Raw genomic sequence first — 25,622 nt, 5'->3', positions numbered from 1 at the left:
CCTTACGTCACCGCTAAGGTCTTGGGCACAAAATCTCCATTCCTGGTAGATACTGGGGCGACACGTAGTGCGTTATCTAAACGACTGATTCCTAGGGCACCCTTGTCTGGCTCACACGTAACCTCAATAGGCTTTGACGGAATGCCCTCCACTAACCCCTTATCAGCACCAATCCCCTTTGACTTGGAAGATAACACCACTGACACGACCTTTCTGCTCTCCTCCAACACCCCCGATGCTATTATGGGACTTGATTTGCTAAAACATTTTCGAGCCACTATCAGATGCTCCCCAGACGGAGTTCGAGTCATCCTACACGATAACCCAGATCTGTTCAGACCCTGTCACACTCGGCGTATGCTCTCTATAACCGATGCTGATATGTCCCTACTCGACACATTACCTTCACATCTATGGGCTAAAACCGACTCAGATGTAGGGCGCATGGTGATCGACCCGGTACACATAACCGTCCGACCGGACGCAGTGCTCCCAAAGCTTCCTCAGTATCGGATATCCCCCGAAGGCGAGAAGGCATTGGTGGAAATCATCGAGTCCCTGGTCGAGGCAGGAGTGGTAGAAGAAGTAGTGAGTAATGTTTGCAACAGCCCTATCCTACCCATTGTAAAGAAGCAAGGCGAGGGGGATGAGAAAGCCTACCGTTTCATTGTTGACTTGCGAGAGGTTAACAAAGTAGTCATACCCCAGTACCCCGTAGTCTCAGACATCACCACCATCCTCACCCTGATTCCATCCACCGCCACCATCTTTACTGTTATTGACCTCAAGAACGCATTCTTTTCCATCCCCATCCACCCAGACAGCCGCTACCTGTTCGGCTTCACCTTAAAAGCCCGTTCGTACAGATTCTGTAGGGCACCCCAAGGCTATACTGAGAGTCCCAGTATTTACAGCCAAGCCCTCAAGAGGCAACTAGATGCAGTCCAACTACCCGATGGAGTGGCATTGATACAGTACGTCGATGACATTCTTTTGGCGGCCGACACCACCCCTCTTGCCGTCACGGCCACCATTCACCTCCTTCGCTTCCTTGCGGAGAACGGTCACAAGGTCTCCAGAAAGAAATTGCAATTCTGCCAGCCCCAAGTAACGTATCTAGGCCACCTACTATCCAAAGATGGGAGGAAACTTACCCCTGACCGAATTCAAACCATCCTAGAAACCCCTGTTCCCAAAACTCAGAAGCAAGTGCGGTCCCTAGTGGGCCTCACCTCCTTTTGTCGTCAGTGGTTGCCAAATTTCAGTCTTATCGTAAAACCTCTGCTTTCCCTACTGGCTAAAGATGCCCCCTTCCCCCTCCCCTGGACACCCGAATGCCAATCCTCCTTCAAGGAATTACGAGACGCCCTCTGCTCAGCCCCAGTCCTAGGAACCCCAGACTACACTAAACCTTTCTCCCTTTACACCCACGAAAGGGAGGGATGCGCATTGTCTGTCCTAACCCAGTCCATAGGCCCTAAACAACGCCCTTGTGCCTACTTCTCTGCCACTCTCGACCCCGTAGCCAGAGCCTTGCCCGCCTGCCTTCGAGCAGTAGCCGCCGCTGCTGTCTCTATCCGACAAAGTGAGGGGATCGTGCTCTCGAACCCCCTCACTGTATTGGTGCCCCATGCTGTTGATACCCTCCTGAACCAAACCAAAACTCAACACCTGACTAGCGCACGACTGACTGGGTACGAACTGACTCTGCTTGCACCCCACATCACATTGAAACGATGCACCACTCTGAATCCAGCCACTCTACTACCTCTCCCTGACACTGACCCCAATGCGTCCCCTATACATGACTGTGTGACCCTCACCGACGAACAGACCAAGAGTAGGGTTGACCTCCGGGATACTGCCTTCCCGAACCCTGACGGAGAACTGTGGGTGGATGGCTCATGTATCAAGCTCCCCGATGGCACCACCTCAGCTGCCTATGCAGTCACCACGGCCCGAACCGTTGTTGAAACAGCCCGCATCACCCAGCGATCCGCACAGGCGGCTGAACTAATTGCCCTCACACGAGCCTGCATCCTGGCAGCAGGGACAACCGCAAACATTTACACAGACAGTCAGTATGCCTTCGGGGTAGTTCACCACTTTGGGCTCTTATGGAAAGAGAGGGGATTCTTGACCTCGCATGGCACACCCATCCTGCATGGAGATCTAGTCTCTGCCCTGACCGAAGCAGTCCTCCTCCCCACACGGCTGGCTGTGATCAAATGCCAGGCACACAAGAAGGTGACAGACATTGTAGGACAGGGAAATGCACTAGCTGACATTACTGCCCGAACCACAGCCGAGAATAGGTCCACGACCCGCATGTACGTGACCAGGTCACAAACTGAGAATTGGAAGGATGCTAGGGAAACGATTAGGGATATCCAATTAGCCAGCACACCACACGAATTAACTGAATGGGCCCGGGTAGGATTGAAGGACGATGACGGTTGTTGGCGAACTAAAGACTCGAACAAATGGTTGCTACCCGACTCATACTTGATCCCCATGCTGACCATGGCACACTCCCCCGCACACATAGGGTCTGCCCCCATGATCGAACTCATCTCCAAAGTCTGGCACAACGACAGAATACCCGACTCAGCCAAACGACTGGTCCAACAATGCCTAGTATGCCTCCAACACAACCCTGGGAAAGGAACTGCTGTACCCCGGGGAGGGTTTGGGGTCCCCAATCACCCCTTTGAAGTCCTACAAATGGACTACGTCCAGCTAGAAAGGTGCCGAGGTTTAAAGTATGTGCTCGTCGTTGTGTGTGCCTTCAGCAAGTGGGTGGAAGCCTACCCAACCCACGACAACACCGCTATGACTACTGCAAAAGTACTACTGAAGGAATTCTTCCCCCGATACGGCCTTTGTCGAATTTTGTGGAGCGACAATGGCCCCCACTTCGTAGCCGAAGTTATCCAACTCATCTTAAAAGGGTTGGGTGTAAAACAGAAGTTCCACGCGGTCTTCCATCCCCAATCTGCAGGCTTGGTTGAGCGACACAATGCCACATTGAAGCTTAAGATAGCAAAAATAGTCGCCACCACAGGGCTAAGATGGCCAGACGCTCTCCCGCTAGCATTGCTATCAATGCGTTCCACCCCCACCAAACACCACTTAACCCCCTACGAGGTCGTCTTCGGGCGGCCCATGAACCTTTGGACTGCACCAAAACCATCGTCCATCCACGACGTCCCGGACGTCCTCATGTCTGACTATTTGTATAACCTAACTAAGACATTGTCTGTTATCCATCAGCAGGTGCTGCACGCCATTCCCGATGTTTCCAGGGGCCCGGGACACGACATCCAACCCGGCGACTTTGTCTTAGTGCGTAACTTCCAACGCACCAAGAGTCTGGAGCCCCGGTGGACGGGTCCCCTGCAAGTCCTGATCACCACCCGAACAGCTCTTCGAGTGGAGGGGAAACGCAATTGGCTGCATGCACACCACTGCAAGAAGGTATCACCGACCCTGACAACCACGGACAGCATCACCGCCCAAGAAGAACTCCTGGACAAAGATCGACCATCCCTGAGCCGCTGCCCAGATACAGAGACACTCGAGTTAGTAAGATATCCTGATCCCACTGTGCCATCCAAAGAAGGGTATAACTTGCGACGAAAGGAGAGAACTTCGGCTAAGCAGACCACAAGCTAAGTGAAAATCTCAAAGCGGTAGCCTAGTCACCCCAAAGGCCACCAGGAGAGAAACCAAACAAAGTCTGTGGTTCTGCCCGCTACCGAGTCTCTTGAAGGTGATGGAAGCGCCCAACATGAAGATGATGGAAGCAACCGGACGTCCGAAGATCCACTACAGAAACCCAAAGACTGACCGAATGCACAGCTTAAAGACTATTGCACTTTTCATTACCCTTCTCTTCTGCCTTCTCCTCATGGTCGCCTTCTGGATCATGGAGGAGAGCACACCCGCTCATAAGACATTACTGGCCACCGTTCAACCTACCACCACGAAAGAACATCATCTGATCTCGCTTTCACCCCAACTCCGAGAAAGGCGTAAGGAGTTCTGGAATAACTCCTTTGTACAGTTGCTCCACCAACACAATCTTGCTACCAACGCCACTAATTGCTGGATCTGTGGACTGCTACCACATGCCACTGGACACTCTATCCCTTTTATCCCTTCACCTTTTTCTGTCCATGGCTCCTGCCTCGCCTGGCTAATCCTCCTGCAAGAAAGCTACAAGGACAATGCCACTTCCGGCAGAACCATGTCACACTTCTACCATGGGTTCTGGCTGAACAAAACTGGAAGAACTTCTGCCCTCTTCTGCCCTCTGAGATCGAACACTTCCTTTCACATGGACATCCCTGCCAAAGAACGAGTTGAAATGCAAGTGTTCAACAATCCAGCCAGACCCACCTTCTCTTACCTCCGGAAACGAACGGCCGCCACCCTAACAGTGGCCCTGTCCGTCATCAACATCACTGGGTCTGTATGCCTCGAAGGCCTGGGGGCACAGCTGGTGGGCCACAGCTCCTGCCTCATCACCCGAACATTGGACTCAGTTGACCCACCCTCCTTTGTTGCCTCCCCGAATATGTACTTCATCTGCGGTACTAAGGCCTACACCTGGCTTCCGAAAGGTTGGGGAGGCACCTGCTACATCGCCTTTGTCCTTCCTCCGACGTATGTGGCTCCAGCAAACCAACACCGACAGAAACGGGCCAAAGACATTGTTCAGGCCGACTCCACCGGAGCACAGTTCATGGACGCAGTCAAAGGCCTTGTTCCTCTCTGGGGTCCAATGGCAAACAGCCGTGCCATCCGCCACTTAACCCAGGCAGTCGAAACGGCAATGAACATTACAGCTGGCGCCCTCGCCAACAACACCGCTGAGCTTCAGGCCGTCCGCCTGGTGGCTCTCCAGAACCGCCTTGTTCTAGACGTGGTTCTAGCAGATCGTGGAGGAGCATGCCGCATCATTGGGTCCAGCTGTTGTACCTACGTACCGGATAACTCACCCTCAGTCTACAAAGCAATTGAACACCTCCACAGACTGTCCGCAGAGGTCCATCAAGAACAAGAAGAATGGTCGCTGGGGAGTTGGTTTTGGGACACTATTAAAGGTTGGGGATGGAGGCTGTTTTCATTTATCCTGATACCAATTGTGATACTATGTGGATGTTGCTTGGGGATTCAGTGTCTGCCACCTTTATGTTCGCTTTTTATGAACTGCATCTGCCCTAAGACTTTGGACTTTGAAACCGAGCGGATGAAAGCTCTGAACGAGGTGGAGGTACGGGGTATTATGGGGATAGATCCAAACTAGGCAAGCTGGCGAGATATGTTAAAAGGGAGGACTGTGGAAATTTAGCGTGCAAACTGAACATCATCTGCGCCATCTTGCCTCTCCCCAGCGTCACGCACAGCGAATGCACGGCCGCCATTTTAGACACCCCACTCTCTCCCCACTCATTGTCAATCGTCAGCGCGGTCCCCTTGGCGCTGCGAGCATCCCCCGCGCGCTGGCCACCCCCGCTCTCTCATACAGGCCATAAACCCTCTCCTTCTGCGCGACCTTGCTACGGAACCACTTCCAACCGACAACCCATACATGGTCATGCCTCTCCTTTGATAACCCCCTTCCTCTGCGCCCCATTGTCTGAACTGGTCCCAGGCCATCACCTAGCCCTGCGGATGCAGTTTATTGCCCCTACTGTAAGGGAAACACCCCACATCAAAGGGATTACAGTAGATCAAAGCCCCTACCCCCTGAGACCCGGCCAGTTGCACACACCCCGGGAATTAGCGGAATTCCCTGCTGCGCGATAGCCATCTCCCACTGCGGGTAGGGTGGGAACTTCTACTGTATCTATGTGTGGGATCGGATCTGAACCGGGGCTCCAGGGGATATTCCCCCGTACTTCAAAAGAATCTCAAGAATGTACTATGTGTAATAAAGCAATAAACCAGTGTATAAGAGACCAGGTCTCAGAGATGCGGTTAGAGCACCTCGTGACGATACCTTGCTGTCTGATCTGATGTGTTCTGCTCCGACGGAATAAAACCTTGTTTCCTGCCTTCCAGTCTCCGGCGCCTGCCTCTTTTATTGGTAAATTATCGAGTGGTATGAGAGGCGATTATCGCCGGGCAAATACTTGGAAGGTTATCGACTGAAACTGCCGCTACCATTTAACAAGCACCTTAATCTTGAATGGGACCATCAACACACATATTGGCCCTAAGAATCAGACTAAAAGCAACTAGTCCAGAATCATAAAAGGTGAGGTTTCTTCCTTTCTTGCTTTTAGTCAGGATAACTTTGGTTAAAATTTTTTGTCTGTGGCTTATTTGACTATGATTATATCTCTTTGCCTACAGAAATAACGTGTGGCCACCTATAACTGATATAGAGGCCCCACGGGGGGAATTCGTGGAACTATTTCCCGACCCGAAGATAGAACATAGAGGCGCATCTAGGAAGTACTATATGACTAGATGTAGGTATGAATATTATGTGTCTGTGATTGGAGCGTGTGTTACTCTTGGTGCCATTCTGGGTTCTTTGGAAGTATGAAGGCATGAGCAAATTTTGCCTGGTAGTAGAGTGATCTCCCTACCTGTCACTTTACGCGAAATCTGTATAAATGAAGAGAAGATTGTACCATATATATTTAGAGATTACTTTTTATGAACTGTCTTTTTGATAATTCTATTACATGTCTCGCCTGTATTCAACCAAAAGGGACATAGAATTGAAAGATTTATAGTTAAATAGAATGTTTTTTGTGAATAGTGTATGTTTTATGTAGTACTTCTAAACGTTTGATGTTTACTATGCAAGAGTGAGGTCCCGTAACTGTTACACATAATAACTGTTAATATGAAAACTTAATATCAGTTATAATCTTGCATAGATCAGAAATAATGGGCTGATGTTTGTGTTTTATTACACATGTTTTTATTGGTCGTTTTTATAAGCCTTTTATAACAGTTCAAGAGAGTTTATCTTTTGGTCTTGATGAAGTTGGAAATATCTTACACCCATCGAAACGTGTCGACGCCCTATTAACTAAATATTTTGTGAACACTGGCAGTGGTGAACGAGTAGAAATCACAAAATACCAAGTTCCACGCCCTATGCATTGTTGTATCACGGATATTTTGTTTGTCTGTCTTATACTCTCTTTGGTTCTTATTGTTTTTGTCTTTTGCCATTGGACTGTAGTAATGAACCATATATGTGATTATTGCAAGATACAATGTCAATGAATGAATTGTCCTTTTTTATTTGAGATCTTGTGAATAAATTACTTTATGTATCATTTTGTTTATAGAGAATTTTATTGTATTTTTATTCATTTGTTGATTATATATGGTCCAACCTTCTCTGGTATGAATGAGTGAGATAGAATGGTAATGGTGTAGGCTGATTTTAAGTGCAGAATTTGTAACGCGCCTAGGCAATTTAGTTTTGCCCAAAGGATTTTTTCTGCTTTTTCACTAAGTACAAATGGGCCATTGAGTCATTGGTGCTTATGGATTAACAGGAGTTATATGTAGGTAAGAAGGGATTAAGTGCCGAAGGATAGACTGGGCTGGTGGAGGCAGTAGGTGAACTAAAAATCTCAGTGGGGCTTATTTACATGCCCCTTGCGCCGCCGGTGCGTCACTTTTAATATGGGAAAAAAAGATGCACCTGCGGCGCAAGGGGCTTGTAAATAAGCCCCTGTGTGTCCAATTTAAGTCTGAGTGGTTGGGGGTGGCTCTGTGCAAATAGGTGACAAAGGCAAGCGGCTCACAGGTCAGAGCAAGGAGGATACAATGGTAAGGGCTAGGTATGTTTAGTTGAGATAATTCTGTGTGCAGACTGGGGTGTACTATTAGGTGGATGCAGGTGACACAAGTGGTTACACACAAGTGAGAGACAGTTATGCACACAGGGGAAATGAGGCTAAGTGCACACAGAGGGGAGTCAGCAAGATACGTTGATAAGGGCTAGGTGCCTACAGGTGAGGGAATTCTATGTGCAGACTGGATGCAATTGACACGAGTCATTACACACAAGTGAGATAGACCTAGGCACACACAGGTGAGATGAAACAAGGTGCACAGAGGTGACAGATTGACCTAGGGCACACACAAGGGAAGGGGGCAGTATATATACTCTAAGCCACAATGACATCTGACACAGTGAATGCAACTGCCAGAGGGCTTGGAGGATATAAGCAAAAAGTGTATAGATGCGCACACATGAGACGTGCACACAGGTTTAAAATAAAAAAATGTATGCTATTTGATGACATCAATTAATGAAGTACCAATTCAGTGTGAGACTTGCTTCCCATACATGGCTAATAAAATTAGTAAATAACAAACAAGTTTGTCTAACACAGGTCCATGCAGGCAGAATCTATACCAATTTTCTATAACAGCTACATAAAACAAATTTGATTGGAATTAATCTAAATGCAGCATATTTACAGAGTCAATGGTTATTCTGAACATCTAGTATAGATTAGATCCCTCGGGACCTATGTTGGATACTCTTAGTGGATATCTAAAACAAATAATTATTAGCTTTCATAGGTTAGATAGATGCCGCACAAATCAGGTTGTGACACAAGAAGGGTATAAGAATTAAAATTGAATGTGAAATGAGTATTTGCATTTTTTGGTGGGCATATCTGCACCCAGAATTAGTCTGTGGAGTCTGTACTGACCGGGTCTGCTAAGGCGAGCCTACACATATCTACTACCCCAGGCTAGCATGTGTTTAATGATTACACTCTACTGGAACATCACTGATCATACGGGGTGATACCTTGGCATGCATTGGGTATTTATATGCATGTGGAGATTCTCTCTTGGCTTTTATAGCTGTGTGCATTGGAGGCTATATCTAGGCATATAGGGGCACATGCATCAATCCCGCATTTTGCTATTTCCAAATAGCAAATTTTATCGATTCACTATTTAGAAATCGCAAAATTCAATGCATGAAGGATTCGCAAAAAAAATGCGATTCCTTAAAATTCCTTAACTGCGACTCGCAAATTGCGAGTCGCAATTGAGGAATGGCTTCCCATTGATTCCTATGGGTCCTAGGCCCACAGGAATCAATGGGAAATGCATGCGCAATTTGCGAGTACAAAATAGGTACTCGCAAATTGCGCATGCAATTTCAAGGGTGATGGGGGGGCCAGAAGGACACCCTGATGCACCCCAGAAAGTGCAATTAAAAAACATGTTGCACACACACATGCCCCAAGGGCATATATGTGTGCAACATAGAACTTAGAAAAATGCACTTTTGTGCATTTTTCAAAGTTGTCGCAAATTACCATAAACTGATGGTAATTTATATTAATTAATAGCGAAATCGCTAATTTTTTTTAGTTGTTGCATTGCATTTAAGGAATCGCAATTTGCGACTCCTTAAATGCAATCGCAATATAGTAACTCGCAAAAAATTGCGAATTCTTAAATTACGCTCCCCAAACACTTTCATGCATCGCAAAAGGCCAATTTGCGATCACAAACGGACGATTGTTGCGAATCGCACCGTTTGCGATCGCAAAAACCTTTGATGCATGTGTCCCATAGTGGTAATGCTGAGGCAAATTGTGGTTATGTTTAGCAAATTATGGCTGTACCTGGAAATTTTAAGTTATATTTAGGAATATGATGACTGTGGCTGCCCTATGAAAGATTTCCCTGATTCAAGATGGCTGTGCTCCTGGCTTTTTGCGGTTGCACACTTGGGATAACATGACAGTAACTTACTCCAGTATATGGCTGATAATCAAAATGCTGTTTTATGTACTTTAGTACCCTTTTTTCATTATCAATTATTCTTAGTTTTTTTTTTAACTACTACTGGTAATTCCTACATGGTCAAAGGTCAAGTAACATAATTTCCAGAGGTTATTTGATGTCACTGTGTGTGATGTCGCCTGAGGATCAAGGGGCACATAGTGTAACTTCTACTACCCATAGCATTTTGGTGAATCGATACCCATGCCCCCACACATATTTTTGGGGCTGTGATTTATTTTTCATCATTCGGCCTTGACCCAGATCAGGAGAGTGGGAGGCAGAAGAGGGAGAAAGAAAAAGGAAGAGAATTACAGCAAAACAGTGACACAGAGAGAAGGCAAAAATGAAAAAGAACGATCAAATGTAAAATCTAGAGCCTGGAATTCTAGGGTGATGTGGAAGATTGCCCGCAAGGACCTAAGGTAAACTTTGCTTTACAAATAAAGCACTGCCAAAAGTGCCCTAAAATCGCAGACATCTAATTCCTGAATATAACAAATTTACCTAACTTTAGGCCTTTTTCTATTTCTGTTCCATGCCTAAGAAAGAGTCGGTTGTTCATCATAGCATTTGGAAAACAGAATGTGTGCTTTGTAGCGTTCGTTTTGGGAATGTAAGAGGGAGGGCCCTACAGAGGCTTAGTTTTAATTTGGTTGTTTGTTTGTTAGTACAATAAAAGGAGGATTTGCACACTGCGTGTTTTTTCTTCCACTCCCATTCAGCTGAAATCTGCTGTGCATAAAGGTGTCTGTGAAATGCTGTGTACCGCCGTGCGACAACATTTAAATCAAAAGAATGCAATTACTGAGCTGTTGTCTATGCAAGGCGTCCAATTCAAGCACTTTAGACATAAGTGCCATAGAGGCAAGTCGAGTGGCTGGTTCATTAAGTAAAGCTCGCCAGATGGCATAACTTGGGTTCTTTTTGTCAGTCTGAACCTGTGCAGTTAGCCTAAGTTTACACGTGGGAATGACATATTTGAGAGAAATGTCTAGCGCCTCCGATTGCAAGGAACATTCACTTAAAATTCACTTAAAAGAGAGCAGCTTAAAGAGTGCCCAGACATTCTAAAGCATGGGGATCATGGCACGACAGGACTCAGGGCTATACCCTTTACAATGTTAAAAGGTCTCTACAGGCGTCTTATTGGCATAGGCGCCGGAAGTAGGGGTGCTGGGGCTGCTGCAGCACCCCCAGAAATAACCATACTGGAGTTCAGAAGGTGAGTAACCAATAAAGATGCCTTGAAATTGTGTCTTCATCTTGTTACATGTTCTGTGAATTTCAAGGCTGAAGACCAAATGTCAGGCTTTGTCTTCTGACAAATTGTTGCTGAATCGTTTAACATATAAAGTGATGTTTACTTTTCATTCTCAGTGTGAGGATTTTGTAAAGTGAACTATGTGGCATTCTTTCTGAGGCACAGAGACTGTGATATGATAAGCTGCAGGGTGTAATTTTTTTTAACACAACAACATTTTAATACGTGTAAATGTACTGTACAAATCTTTCAAAATGTATCAGCAGTTAAGAAAGCACAAATGAAGCACTCTTTTGTCATTTCAAGTGTGATAGAAAGAAAGATTTTTAGTAGGATCCAAACAAACCGTGCCACTTTATTTGGTGATGTGCAAATAATTAACATTCTTAGAAACCTGATTTCCTACATTGTCTTTTTGTACGCTATATAGTTTATCTGAAAAACTGCATAAGTGGCCATTTCAATAGAAAATGTGCTATCTATACATAATGGTACTCTACTACACCATGCTTTAGTAATACATTTGCAACAGTGTGCTCCACAATCCACCACCGGCTGCATACCACTTCCTTACCACTCTCTTGCCGAATGTTCATGGGCTATTTGCTGTACTAGTTCTTTGTAAGACTCTTGGCTTTTTCACCATCTCTATGACTTCAGTGATGTAACACTGAGGGCCACACCCCCACTCTGAAAATTATTCCAGGACCAATGCTTACTGGAGGGCAGGAATATTTAACCAGATGTATTACATTGTTCGTATCCAGGTGCTTAATGGGATTTTTACTAGAGCTGTATAAATTAAATTCCAAAGAATCCCAGCTGTCTGAACCCACTGCCAACAAAAAAAACTAACATTGGCAAAGGTGAGGTTGATCAACAGTGGAGTAACAAGACTTAAGGGCCCCCCATGCAAAGTATGCTCCTGACCCAGTCAGGAGCTCTCAGACCATGGGCCCGCAACTTGTGCACAGTGCCGCAGGGGTCCTCCTGGAGCTCAGTGGCCTCCTCGCACCGCAGGAGCTGCAGGAACTAATGTTACACCACCGCTGATCAACACATTGGGGAGTAAGGAAATGTATGTCCTGTGAATGTGTTTTCTCTCTCTCTCTTTCTCTTTCTCTCTCTTTCTCCCTCCCTCTCTCTCTTTCTTTGCCACAGGCTTGATATCTGCTAGCCCTGTCACTTCCTTTCCTAGTCCAGGTTTCAAAGTGCTATAAGTTGTTTGAGAGTGCAGAAGGTCCCATTTACTTTCTGTGCTTCGCTCTTCTTGCTCATTTCCCAAACCCTGATCTCCAGAAAAGGAAAGTGGTCGAGATGCTGAAGGTGACACAAGGCCTTACCCTTGGGATGTTATCTGGATCCACGGGCCATGGTGGTCAATAATGCCATGAGGTCACTTATGCTGCACTGGCATTTTGATGAATTGACGTTCATGTTCCCCTCTGAACAGTCCTGCCCCTTACTAGCTCGAAGTATGTCTCTGTTTTCCTTTCTCTTGTAAGCAAAACCTAGGGCAGGATGGCTGAAGAAAACTCGGACAGCTGCTTTTGAGCTGCAAAAAGATTAAATACTTTTACAAAGAGTTTTGAACTTGCAGGTGCTGAGTAACTTTTTTTAAAAATGTGATTTACAAGGCGCAACAATGTCCAAGTAAAGAGGGTTCAAGGCACTAAGGAGTGGCTAGAGCAAATAGGGTTCAAGGCAGTAAGGGATGGCTAAAGAAAAAAGAAGCTGGTTGATAACTTAAGTGGCCTTATCATTTCACTCACTAGTTGCCATACAATATGACAGCTAACTGCCATAATATATGACATTCTAATGCAACTGTTGTTTTACCTGCTCTCCCATTCTGACCAATGACCACCCTCATTGGTCACAAAGCCTTCTCTCAGGATGCACCCTCATACCAATTCAGCCGTACATTTCAGCTTCTCTTTGAAGATGAAATGTGCAGGTGAAATAATCAGATCCGCGGGGACACTGTGGATCTTCTAAACCCAATAAATCCTGTTACCACAGAATCTATAGAACATCTTCATAGATGAATCACCCTGGAAATGGAGGTATACACTGTTCCAACTTCTAAATGAAACAAAACCAAGCCACCACTGTTGTTGAGGTCCAAATAAAAATGAGAAGCTGAAGTCAACAGGACTTTCTTAAATCCCTATTTCTGAACGTTTATTCTTATTGACATTATGCTGCACACAATTTAGGGTGAGCTCGGAAAATGAACATTGTAAGTCAACTGAACTGCATTTATTCCTCCTTAAAAAATGAAAAGAAAAGTTGAAATTGTCTAATAGTAACATCCAACAACCATTTAATCCTGTCTGGTTTGCATTGTGAGTTTAGCAGATACACATTTTAGGCAAAGACTTTTATTATTGGCCCAATTAGTAAAAAAACATACAACCACAACCGCATCCCATAAACAAGCATATTTTATGCAAGCACTTTGGTCAACCGAATGACTTTTGGCAAGAAGTATACTAGGGATGTTCCACGACTATGTTTTCTATTACTTGATGTCCTACTGAAATTGTGGCCCGAATACCATTCACCACATCCTGAGACATTCCTTTGAAAAGCAGACAAGTGAGGAAATTCTGACACTAAATAAAACTAATTGAACAGGAGTGAAGTCCCAATTAGACCAGGCTGACCATGTAGATTTTTATATTTATTAGAAGCTTTGGGCGCAGAGAGATTAGAAGTGAGTGAAAAGGTCTCTTGAATGACCAGTGAGCTACAGACAGCCTGTAAGGACTCAGTGATTGTTACAATGATTTCTCAGTAGATAAGGAAAGAGCGGAAGCTGGGTTGGATAGAATGTGGAGTTGAAGAGGATAGATAGCTAAGGGCCTGATTTATATCTTGGCGTGATGTATTCTCCGTCGTAATGGCGCATCTACCACAATAATAAATATTAAAAATTTGAATTTAAAAACCAGCTGGGAAGATATTAAATTAAACCAGCTTACTTTCGTCTAATACACAAATCTATAAATAAAAACCTAGATATGGCAAATTATAAGAAATCACTAGTGTCTGATTTGCAAACCTTAAGAGCTAATGAATATTTTTGTACTCCCAAATTTTGTCAGGCTGGAATGATCATTTTTATCTTAGTTTGCGTGTTCAAAATAATAATACCTGGGCCACTATTTCTACATCAAATGCACACCAAGGGTATAGTTCTGTGAAATGCTTGGTGTCATTACTCCTTTCAGATGCCCATGGGGCATGTAGGGTCTCCTGAGCAGAACCGTGGTGGTTGAGGCCTTTTACTCCTGATGTCCTCAGGCCCGCCCCACTATGGATCCTGAGCAACTGTGTCAAGTACCTCTTCTGCACTTGACTGTCAGTGGTAGCTGTGGTCGATCAATCAAGCCTCCCTTGTGCGGGGATGCAGATATATGTCATTGAACACGACTCATAACTCTAAGTGCAAACAGTACTAACAATAACTCAATGTCCAGTCAAATACTCGCTTTTACTTGAAGAAGAAGTAATTTATTTCTAACTCTACACATGCAAAGGTATATGACATTCAGAAGCAACAACACACTTGAGGTCGGGGCTTTAGTAATTATCAGGTATATCCCTGTCCCACCCTCCTTTATGTAACATGTTCGGAAGAATTCCCCAATAATTGATGGCTGAAGCAATGGAAGGCTCACTGTTAGGCTGTATTCAAGAAGTCCCCTTCGACTCGTTCAGGTTTTAGTCAAAAGTGTCCGTGGTGCAGCAGCACCATTATGTCATGTGGAGGTATCAGGCCCTGTTAAGAGCCACCATCTTTACATGCTCTCGTTCTTAGGTTGCCTTCTTTCCCTTAAACACATTGACATTTGACACACATTAATTTGCCTGCACACACAGGATAACAGTCCTTGAAATCAGTTTGCTTGCAATACCACTTCATAAGCACTCTATCAGAACACCTCGAACACTCTGTTCAAGGGCTAAGTTCAGCAAGCAAGATGTTGGTATTTGTTTTTGGCAGCTTGGCAACAGAGCTATCACAATAGAATAAACAGTAGCAGTCTGACTGGGGCTTCAGCATGGTAACATTGAGAATATTATATATGATATCAAGCCTTTGTTTAGGCAGGCGAGCATTTCGCTGGCACTGAGATGTCGGTCCATGCCAGAATTCCAGCTCAGCGGATTCCTGTCACCTCATGCAAGGGATGCTGTCCAACTCTACACCAAGAGGGGCAGTTTGCTGACACTTTCCCATAGGTAATGGAGTGTTAGACGACCTGACAGGGAATTGGCAGATCCACTCACTTTCGACCCGACACGATAGGGTGGAATGCGCTGGGTAGGAGTATACTATATAACAGTACTTGTACGCAAGCATATAGTTTTCTGTAATCGGAAAAATGATTGAATTGTTCATCTTCTTCACTATTCTTGTAATGTTAATCACATGATTCTATTTCCTTCTAATAATCATTGCGGCACACATATTTTACTCAAGAATCATAATGCTTCAATAAATATTGAAACCGCATGCTGTTTATTTCTTGTGTATCTCTTTGGGTAAGCATAAGTAACTGAGCGAAAGGGTTCTAGATCTGTTACCACAATTTCATTGGGGGATCATGGTTGTCATCTTCTTAGGTTGCACATCCATTTGTTACCCTGTAAGATTAGGGGTACAAATGGTGCACTGTGAGCTCACAGGACAATAAGCCTATATATCCAGAGGGGTGCTAAGAAAGAATCTTGCACCAGTCCAACGCTTATGTTGTCCAACAAAAGCATAGGTTTACTTGAGAAAGTTTAAGTCGTACGACAAGTAGTAGCAAGTTCCCCTGGGCTCAACTGGCCCACTTTACATCTTACCCACTCTCACAGCCCAGAAGAGTTCAGGTGCAGTGGGTACCCTCAGTGGAAGCACCTACGAGTCTGCCTGCTCGTGGCTCACACAGCAGTGGTGCAGGCTCCCTCTCCTGAGTGGCGCTGCCAGGGTTCTTCTCTGTTGTCAGAGCAGCTCTCAGTTTGCGAAGATGTGGTAAATTTTCTTTATCCAGCCGGGGCGGGGGAATCCTTTCTACATCTCCTGACTGGAGCCCAACAAGGGTGTGACATTATCCACAACGTTCTCGGCAGTCCTCTGCGGTCAGCCAGGGTAGTTCCCTCGCAGTGTGGGTATCACCCACCAAATAAAACCTTGGTCTCTACTTTTGGCAGCCACTCAAATCCCTCGGCAACATTGGTACTGACAGCCTTCTCCTGCTATGTGGGGTTGCTGTGGTTCTTGCAAGCACAGGTACAGAATATTTTGGTGCAAGGTCCCATGCCAAGACGGTTATGAGCCTCGTGCCTCTGGCATACGGGCCATGGCAGTACGTTTTTGTCTATTCCTGCATGGCACTTAACTCATGGCTCAATCGCTGGCCACCCTCTCCTGGCATAAGTGGGTTGTCAAGCCGACACTACAGACAGGCAACAATCCTATTGGTGCAGTCTCACACCTCGTTCAGGGATTACTCCCACAGAGTTTCCCACTTGACCTCACTCTCTCCAACAATCTCCTCTTCAAAGGGAACACTGATTTGGCAAACAGATAGGCACATATTTTAACCTTCACCACTACTGTTTATTCCAACCACACCAGCAAGCAAAGCTCTCAACAGGCAATACCACAGGAAGCTAATGAATGACTTGCAAACTCTGCTACTATAAAATGTTAGAGGATTTGGGCAAATTAAGCTATTTAAAATCTGTATCATAGCAAGGATGCAATAGGCCCTGGTGGAAGCCTTGGTGACCTGGGTGATGTCCTGTCACCCAGCAGGAAGACTAGCAGATCCTTGCCCCCAGTCCTGGTCACAGGCAGAAATCTTGCAGAGCTTCCCCTTCTCACACAGCTTGTGTGGCTGCTGGGCAGATGACACATTTTGGGATCTCAACCTCCCTTTATTATAGTCCATTCCCAGACATCAGAATGTTAGGGTCTGAGTCTTTGAAGTTTTGTTTTGGAGTTCTGTTTCTTTTGTAGTGGACACTTCTCTTTTTCTTCTTCCTTCCTGAAAGACTGTCACAGCAGGCAACATTCCAAAGGTGGTTTTCGCACAACACAATCCATGGGAGTAACCAAAGATCATACCTGGATATCAGCCACAGTGAAATGTACATCAAAAGATTAATTCCAGCCCACCAGTCTTACTCCTTTCCTGAGATGTGCCCAAGGCCCCTCCTAGTGATCTATCACTAAATCAAAAGGCAGTCTTTTAACCCCTTGCATGCCCGCCCCTTTCCCCGCCCAGTGCCGCGCCTTCCATTAGCGGGCGGAGTTCATGATGAGCTGGACTCGTCATGGGCACAGCGCCACCGCAGCCCATGACGAGTCCAGCTCGTTATGGGCACTGAAGGGGTTAAAGTGTAAAGGGTGTCTCTTCCTTTTTCCTTCAGTGTGTGTCCCACTCAGCTCACAGGAATGGAGCAATACACAAATTTATCGGGGGAGATTCCTCTCCTCCTCGTGTCTTTACCAGGCAGGCCTGGGCTTCCCAAAATGGAACCCAGGGTCCTCCATATAAAGTATCATTGCAGGCACATTTACTCTTTGTACATTCTCAGCACTCTTACTGTCCAGTACTGTTACCTTCACACATTGTACTCCTACATGTACTCATGCATTCAGCATAAACACTCAGTGTTCATGCACTGTACAGCATTGGCACTTTTCATATTTAACTAGGGTGTGCTATTTACAAACACACTGCCAGCACACACACTTACAATGTGTGCACTGCATAACAGCCAGCACATGCTTTCATTGCTCATGCACTGCGCTGCACTACATCTCTTGTGTCATGTATCCCTTACAGTCATACATACACCCATCACATGCACTAACCAAACACACACTACACAGTACTGCTCTATCCCTAGACTGTACCCTTCCCATGCACACAAAGATCCACAGGGTGCAGGGATATATTGCATTGTAATAAGGTGTGCGGAACCACCAACCTAAGGTCAGTCTGTTCTCAAACAGAAATTGTGTCGGGCGGACGCAAGTCTGCCAAAACATCGCAATGAGGGCCTTAGTTTATCCACAAAACATAGGGAGGATGGCTCCTACTGCAGTCTTTCCAGGGGCAGGTGATTTGTTCTGGCAATCTGTTATAGGATAGAAAAGAAGCGTATTATCTGACATGGTTATATGACATATTATTGACAAACACAATATCTATTCACCAAAATATTGGGGGAAAAACTTACCAAAATGTTATCATCCCATAAATAACCACGTAAAATTCAAATATTAGTAACCAACATATTACTGTGAATATTTTCAAAAATAGGTAACATTTATAATAACAATATTGTTAATAATTGAACATATACAAAATGAATTAAATGTAAAAAAAAAACCATTGGCAACAGTAATATCAACTATAAAAATAATATAGCATAAAACATGATGTATAATTTATAATAACCCTTACAAGAGAGAATCACATTACATTTAATAAATCTATATTGAAAAATAACTTTAAATCAATCAAATAATCTTTATTCTATCATTTCCCATTTGATCACAAAAGATGTACATGATTTAAAACACCAAACAAACAGGGCAGCCCACCTGGCCTCCTCACTTCCTTCAAGGAGCTTGCCAAACACGTTTCGAGCGATTAGCTCTTGATCACTGGCCTGCAAGTGAAATACGAAGGCAGCAAATACACTCAGAACTCCTTTACTTAATTCCAAAGTCCCGCCCTAGTGGGCGTCAACTGGCAACGCATTATGGTTAATGCAGCCCGTGTCCCAGCCAAGACTCGAGTTCCATGGAAAAATTGCCCCAGTGGGTATGTCCGCCTCTATCACAGATTGGGAAGCATCCGAGGCATCAGCTAACCTGCCACCAATGTCATCCGAAGGTGATATAAAACACACAAAAATTAATATAAAAAAAAATCAAATAATAAAAAATAAAAAAAATGCATTAATAAAAATAGAATACATACCAGGCATAAAAAAAGACCTGTTCTAAAAACATGAAATAATGTAATACAATACAATCACAAAAGCCAGGACTTAAGGTACAAGTAGAATTGTGCGTTCATTGTTTAGAATAACATTGCCTTTCTCACACGTGAAATGTCCATCAAAAAACAGCCAACCAAATAACATGTATCTTGATCATTTAGCTGCTGCAAGAAGAGCAAAGCAGCTTTGCACTTAGTAAATTTGTGCCTGCACAACAGAGGCAATAAAAAGTCCTGGTACAAAGGAGATAAAAATTACAAAAGAAAGAAAAGTACAATAAGGTCTGGTTTGATTGCTCATCACATAGGAAAATACAAATACGGTTTGGAGAGTATTGCTCTAAGGGGAAGTACAACATCCAGCATATCGTTCCTAACCTAAAGCGAGTCTGTAAGTTGATTTCGTACACGTTCTGCACTAATAATAGGTATAGACCAATCCCGCTGTCATCTGAACCAAACAATAATCTCTTACAGACAGCTTCACTACTTCCACAGCCTCCCTAGAGACCTGTCTGAGTGTAGTAAAGCATTCCTAGGTCCAGCTTTTGTGTTTCTTGGTGATACTTTCCGGTATCTCAAACAAGTGTGCACATACCAGAGCCAAAATCGTATCTCTCATATACTTTAGCCACAGAATGACAATCACTAACCACTACACGGTTGAGCTCGACTGCCTTATTTGACCAAATGGAAAACCAAAGGGCTGAAGGGGCGGTACCAATAAGGTCCTGAACATACTCAAGGCCTAATTCTTGGTGTAGGGGGAAGTGGGGTGTTAAGGGAGAAACCATCAACAGGTGGCGGAAAAATCTATTTTTCCCGACTTGGATGGCAGCAATATACCTGTCCCCATACCCCCATGCCATACGTCAAGGTTGGAAGGCATTTCCCTTTATACATTTCTATTAATGGGGCCAATTGCTTTCTATCAAAGCAAGCAGCAAGAGAGAAAATGGTGCCGACAGCACGAGAAAATCAGGTTAATCTATTTCTAAGACACGCAGACCATTTGCAAGCATCATCGAAATCCAATCCAAGATAAGGAAAAGAGGATACCCTGTCTAATTATTTTCCCTTCAATTGATTGGGTACTAGTTTTGGTGTTCCTGGGACCTCACTCCATAACAAACATTTTGGAGTAATTTGTTTCCAAGTCAAGACCCTTCATGAATTAAAAATATTTACTGATGAATATCTTCATACCGTTCGCCGTTCTAACAAGAACCAAGTGTCATTCACATATAATAATGCGGGCATTGTTTTATTTTCATGAGCAGTACTCGGTACTAAAAAACAAACCATTTAAACTGTAATTCAACCTAGAAATAATTTACAACACACTAAAATGATTGCACAAATTTGAGAAATTAGACTGAATATAACAACCCAACAAACAAATAATAATTATTATAAATACGTTAAACATTCTAAGCTTATAAATATAATAATATTTCAAAATAAACAAATATATGTATAATTTTATATGTACAGTTACACACACACACATATAGGTATATATACATATATATATATATATATGTATATATATATATTACCTACTGGCGGTCGCCAGTAGGTAGTTATAGTTAGGACCACGTTTCCATAGGAAAACCTCAACATTCTATTTTGAATAACTTTGGCGCCGGTCGACGAATCCTCGCGAATTTCTCAAAATAGGTGGGGCGCTACGCTCCGCTCCTACTCTGAAAGTCTCGGGGGGATCCGTCAAGCGGGGGCTGAGATAAAAGGGGGGTCCCAAAACGCGTTTTTCCCATGCATTTTTCCATAGGACCTTTAGAACGAGCTACAGCCCGAACGGCTGAACAGAATTACTCAAAATTTGGCAGAGAGGTAGTCCCTAGGTCAAGGAAGTGCCTTTTGTAGGTTTGGTGTAAATCTGTTCAGTAGATTCTGAGAAAATAGCCTTTAAATCAATATATATATCTGAGCCCGCTTACGGTACGCTTACCGTACGCTTACGGTAAGCGTACGGTGGCGTGCGCGAGCGCGATTCTGATTGGCTCTTAGATCTTAGTAAACATTCGAATCGGTCGAAACCAGGAAGCGGCGGCCGCCATTTTGTGTATTTCACTCTGAAAAAAAAGAGTGAAAACAAGGAAAGGGGGCAATGAGGAGAGTTACAGACCCCCTAACATTTGTAAGGGGGTCAAAGAAGGACAGAAAAGTACAAAAAAAACATTTAATGATTTTAAAAAAAATCACGGGGTACGCGTACGGTAAGCTTACGGTAAGCGTACGGTAAAAAAAAAAAAAAAAAAAAAAAATGAAAAGCAGATTTAAGAGTTTAGATATTAGGGAGCTCTAAAAAGAGCTGTTGTGTTTATGAAGTCATTTTTTAAGTGGTACCTACAAGTAAGTACCGATGCAGAGTCTAAGGTTCAAGAGGAAGACTCTGTTCCCTTCATCATTGAAGTGCACACCATCTCCTCTATAAATGTCTTGCATGTCATAACGCAAGTTGTTGTGGTAAATGGCACCCATACCATAGTCACGGAGGAAAGCAGAAACAGATTTGTTGACGTGCTTTCTTGCTTTGTCAATCTGTGGACAGAAATGATTGGACCAGTTCCATTTTTGCCTTTGGCATATGTTGGAAAACACAAAGGCAGTTTTAGGGAAAAGTGTAAACAGTTGTGCAAAGGTGTCCTTCATAAGCATTTCCAGACCTACCCCAGTCAAAGTGCCTAGGTCATTGCCACCACAGTGCACTATTATGAGGTCAGGGTGTTGGATTTGAATGAAGGATTTCACCAATGGCATCAATTGGTGCCACTTTAACCCTCTCTGACCAATCCATTTAATGTCTACATTTGGCAAAGCAAGGTCTCTCACCATACCTGGTTTCTCTGCAAACTTTTCACTCCAGAAGACATAGCTGTGCCCTACAATCCACACTGTGAACATCTTCAAAGGAGAACTGGATGCACTCAGGAGGTGTCTTTCAGTAGAATGGCAATATGAAAAGAAAGACAGTTTGGAAATGGAGGCATACATATTTTTTACAAAACAAAAAGAACTGATTGGCTGTTTCATACCATTCTAGAATAAAAACTAGGCTGTATGTGTAAATTAATAGAAGCATGTTTTGTATTGGTAAAAAAAAATGTGTAACCAAAGAACAGTACTATGGATTTGCTGTTAGGTTTGAAAAGTCAAGCACTCTTGCTCTGTGGAATTGAAACATTGTTTGGCAAACTTCTGACCTAACTCAACACAGCAGTGTTCCATGAGCTGTTGCTATGGTAGCAGGCAGAAGTCAAGTTGGGGGAAGGGTACTAGGCAGAAGTCAAGTTGGGGGAAGGGTACTTTTGGAAAAGGGTTGGTTTTCAACCAATAGAAATGTGTGATTACATTTGAAAAAAAGGGGGAAGCACTGAGATTTGAAACTTACAAGTATATGTGTGGAAAAATAGAGGGAAAGTTTGCCATTATCTGGTTCTGCTGAGAGGAGAGAGGTGAACACAACAGAGATCCTGGCTCTGATAATCTGCTGTTTGAGTGTCACATTTCTTTCACAACTAACTAATTTTAAAGGTGAGTTTACAGTTTGAGAGGGGATGTATGTGGTAACTTAAGAAATGAATAATAGAAATGGAAATTGTTTTTGTTGTAGTTACACATGGTGGTTTCATAATGTGTCAGTCTGTAAAAGTGATTTTCACTTGCCCCGAAAAAAAAAGAGCAGTAAGTGTGCTTTCAAATTGGCAAAAAAATTTCGTTTTGGGACTAATGTGAAAACATGACTCTGTGTGCAGAGAGGAATTATAGGCAGAGATTTATTGCGTCTTGCTCTGGTGATTTCACAGTTGCATTAGATGGAAAGGGGGAGCGAATTTTTGGGGGAAGAAGCAGAGTCTTAGCAAACACCCATGTGCTTGCCATGTATAGTCATGCACAGTATTTACAAGCGAGTGGGGTTTTCAGGTTTCAGTCTGTAATGCAAATACATTCAGCATCACTAAGGCTGGTTGCCCTTGCTGGAGTGTAGGCAGTCACCGAGAATACACATGGTGGTGGTCTGAAAAAACAGTTTGGACATGTGCATTTAAATAAATCAAAAAAAGTGGTTTCATAATGTGTCAGTCTGTAAAAGTGATTTTCACTTGCCCCGAAAAAAAAAAGAGCAGTAAGTGTGCTTTCAAATTGGCAAAGAAATTTCGTTTTGGGACTAATGTGAAAACATGACTCTGTGTGCAGAGAGGAATTATAGGCAGAGATTTATTGCGTATTGCTCTGGTGATTTCACAGTTGCATTAGATGGAAAGGGGGAGCGAATTTTTGGGGGAAGAAGCAGACTCTTAGCACACACCCATGTAAATATGTGTACTGTATTATAAAATGTTTTAAAAATATTAATACTTTTTTCTTTTTTTCCAGATAGATATAGAAAATTTTCGAAAACTACAAACATTTTAAAAAATATTTTTAAAAAAAACAAATGAATAAATATTTTTTCAGTGAGTATGGTAAGTCAATAATAATAATTGTAGTCTCTCAAGGACCTTGTAATGTGTTTATTGATTTTTAGTGTTTTTAAAAAAAAAAAAAAAAAGTACGCGCACCGTACGCGTACGGTAAAAAAAAAATAAAAAAAAGTTTTTAAAAACATATGTAAAAAAAAGATGAAAGATAAGGTTGGCTCTTAAAAGAACCGTTGTGTTCATGCAGGGACAGAGGAAAGGAAGCATGGGAAAATTATTCAAAGCGACAAATGTGTTGATCTATTTTGTTGTTCACTAGGGAAACACTGGTCTCCCTATAGCAAATTAGATCTTGACAAAATGTGCATCGAATATCAACCTTCCGAAATCGAGGGTTGATTTCCAGAGGGCCAGCAAAAGGAGATTCTCCCCCCACAGATGAAGGGCTCACCTGACCTGCAGAAGAAGGAGTCAGCCCTGCAGATGATGGTTCAGGCTGAGCTGCTGTGGATGTACTGGCTTGTCTTTCTGAAGAGTTACCTCCAAAAAGATGACCATGTGTCCTTCTGTGTACATCCTGGAGGTGTCTCTTCATGGTGTGATTCCCAAAGGAATACTTCCTGTTAGGATTACCTCTAGAAAGTACACGCTTACACAGCTTACAAGTCACTAAGGGTGCATTTACCTTTTGCTGGCCTTCAGGAAAAGTAAAATAATCCCATACATAAGAGGGCTTTTGTTTCCTCGATCTCTGCCTCAAGACAGTGCTGCTAGTGCTAGCCTCACTCTCAGAAGAGCTCTGCTGTTCTGCCATCGTATCCCAAAGACAAACCAGCTCCTTCTCCCAAGGGATCACAAGCAGAAATGAGGGGAATGGGTGTGGTGTAGGAGAGTTCTAGAACTGAAAGTAGTTTCAACCAATCAAAAGTTGTGTTTCATGATCACATGACCTACCGTACGCTTACGGTACGCTTACGGTACGCTTACGGCAAAAGTGCGCATGCGCGTAAAAAAGACACGCGCTTGCGCGCATGCGCATAACAGTGACTCCCGGCACTTCCGCGTAACGTGCGCGTGTAGCGTACACGCGTACGCGTCCCACGCGGAGTACGCGCGGCTACGCAAATTGCGTAACTATACGCAAGCAGCGTAGGAAAATTACGGACGTTGCGTAAACCGTACGCTTACCGTGAGCTTACGGTACGCGTACTAAAAAAATTAAAAAAAAAATAGAAAAAAAGTACTGCAAATAAATTTTACATGTTTATTTTAAAAAATATATTAAAAAAAACATATTTAAGAATTTTAAAAATTTAATCATAGTCTTTATAAAAGGTAAGAAAATTAAAATAAAAATATGTTAGAAAAAATAGAAGAAAAAAAAAAATTAGCATTTAAAAAAGCTTGCAAATTCACTGAAAAAACCATGGGTTTCACACACGTTATAGTTAGGAATTAGCATATAAAAAACCTTAGAAATTCAGTGAAAAAACCATAGGTTTCACACATGTTATAGTTAGCTGGACATTTTACTCGTAAAAAACCAATGAAATTCCCCCGTTATAGTTAGTTCAGCTAACTATAACTCGCGCGCCCGCAATGAACTGCTGATGACGTCACATATTACATCACTCATGACATGGTCAGTGACATCACTCATGACATCACTGATGACATCTCAAATGACATCACTGATGACCTCACTGATGACATCATCCTTGTGATAGAGTGGCAGACCTCCTCTTCCCCTAATAAAACCTTTGATACACACATTCAAAAATAGAGACTAAAATTTACAAAACAATGGACATACCAATAACAGTTACAACAACCTCTTCAGTAATTCTAAGATCCACATACACATCCACTCATTCACCAACAGTCCAATACAGTCACTCATACATGTACTCACTTTTCATATGTACTCATACACCTATACATCCTGTAACACAATGCCACTCATCCATAGAGCTACTCACACACATAGTCACTCATGCTAATAAAGAATCAAACATACATTTACTTGCATATACAGTTATACACACACCACCACACTTACTTCTACGGAAACTTACACATACTTAGTCTTTTAAACAA

This window comes from Triturus cristatus, chromosome 2_1, assembly GCF_964204655.1.
Source record: "Triturus cristatus chromosome 2_1, aTriCri1.1, whole genome shotgun sequence".
Lineage (NCBI taxonomy): Eukaryota > Metazoa > Chordata > Amphibia > Caudata > Salamandridae > Triturus > Triturus cristatus.
Note: the sequence above shows the minus strand (reverse complement) of the source record.